Raw genomic sequence first — 2,124 nt, 5'->3', positions numbered from 1 at the left:
ACAAAATTTTATATACATTCAAATGCAGTTTAAATCACCACTGAGTTATTTAGATTTTTATATCTTGAACAGGGTGTATTAAGTTTGCCACGAAGTTTGTAACACCCAAAAAGGAAATCTCGGAGACCCTATAAAATATATGCATAAGTGATCAGCGTGACGAGCCGATTTAGTTCTTGTAAGGAGAACTTGAACTTGTGATGGGTATTAAAGTTTCGATGCAACCGAAGTCAACGTTATTTCTTGTTTATATAATTACAAGTATGTATACTATATGATGATGTCCTTTGAAAATGAGTCATCTTTTACAATGTCGACACCAAAAATAATTTTTTTAAGAGTAAGATCGTATGTGTGCACTTACTCCGATAAGAGTTGTATTCTACATTGTAATACTCGTAGCAACAACTGGTCGATTTGTTATGCAAATTGCGTCGAATTAATATTTCGATTGCAGTTGACAAATGAAAAATCGCCTCGATAAACGCGACGTATAGAGTGCTTAATTAGAGCTAATTGCACTCACGGTACTAATAACAACAAGAATTGATATAAACAAAAATACAACATAGGTGAATAGTTGTTAGTTAGGTCAAGTGCTCTGAAATTTTCGGAGCTTGCGACTGTTCGGCCTTCATTGCCAACTAAATCTTTTGCTTAAACGAGCGTAGCTGCTGCGGCAGTAGCATTGGCAGCATGACAGCAAACTGTAGCCTGGCGGCGGGAACTAGTCTGCAATATATTACTACCCACTGTATTACGACTGCAACAAGAGCAATGACATATGACATAGTTCTCAGATAGCGCGCGCAAGTGTTCGAACCGATTCAACAAGAAGGTATTAATGTTCGATAATTGCCACCGCAAAGCCAATGAATTTTGGGAGGTCGCAATCCGATATCCTTGAATCAAATATATACATACATTGCAAGAGCTCTTATAACGCACATATATATGTACTCAGCAATTTGAACGACTGAACATAAACTATTTAGGTACAAGTTCGAGGTATGTATATGTACTCCAATATATGATTTTCATACTCTCGCAACCTGTTGCTACAGAGTATAATAGTTTTGTTCACCTAACGGTTGTTTGTATCACCTAAAACTAATCGAGTTAGATATAGGGTTATGTATGATGATCAGGATGAAGAGACGAGTTGAAATCCGGGTGACTATCTGTCCGTCCGTCCGTCTGTCCGTCCGTCCGTGCAAGCTCTAACTTGAGTAAAAATTGAGATATCTTTATGAAACTTGGTAGACATGTTTTTTGATACCGTGAGACGGTTGGTAGTGCAGATGGGCGTAATCGGACCCCTGCCACGCCCACAAAACGCCATTATTCAAAAATAAATTGCCATAACTAAGCTCCACAACAAGATACAAGACTCTTATTTGGTATACAGGATCACAATAGGGAGGGGCATGTGTAGTTAAAATTTTTTTTTAAAGTGGGCGTGGTCCCGCCCCTAATAGGTTTAATGTGCATATCTCCTAAATCGCTAATGCAATAATAACGAAATTCACTGGAAACAAATGTTTTTGGAACCTCTACCTACACTGTAGAAATGGGTGAAATCGGGTGGCAACTCCGCTCACTCCCCATATAACGGTACTGTTAAAAACTACTAAAAGCGCCATAAATCAAGCATTAAACACGCCAGAGACATTAAATTTTATCTCTGGGATGGTATGAGATGACTTGATAGGAACCGCGTTCAAAATTAGACAATGGGCGTGGCACAGCCCACTTTTAGGTGAAAACTGCTTAACCGATTTCAACCAAATTCGGTGCAGTATGCCATCTTGTGGCCAAAAATTGAACAATCGAACAAAACTGTTCAAGCCCCTAAGAACTAAATATGTGGACCCCAGTGCCTATAGTTGACCTTTTACCGAAAATATCAGTCAATCCACAAAGAAATCTCAAACGAGTATACTATTTGACTTTGCGAGAGTATAAAATGTTTGGTTACATCCGAACTTAGCCCTTCCTTACTTGTTTCATATTGATTTCATTGAAATACTATTTTAAGAATTATACCATGACTTTCATCTATTATATTTTCTATTTGCCTAGTCTGTATTATCGTGTATGCTAACGCTATTTAGGTATCAGTAG

This window comes from Bactrocera oleae, chromosome 6 (genome assembly GCF_042242935.1).
Source record: "Bactrocera oleae isolate idBacOlea1 chromosome 6, idBacOlea1, whole genome shotgun sequence".
In the NCBI taxonomy this organism is placed as follows: Eukaryota; Metazoa; Arthropoda; class Insecta; order Diptera; family Tephritidae; genus Bactrocera; species Bactrocera oleae.
This window is presented reverse-complemented; position numbering follows the sequence as displayed.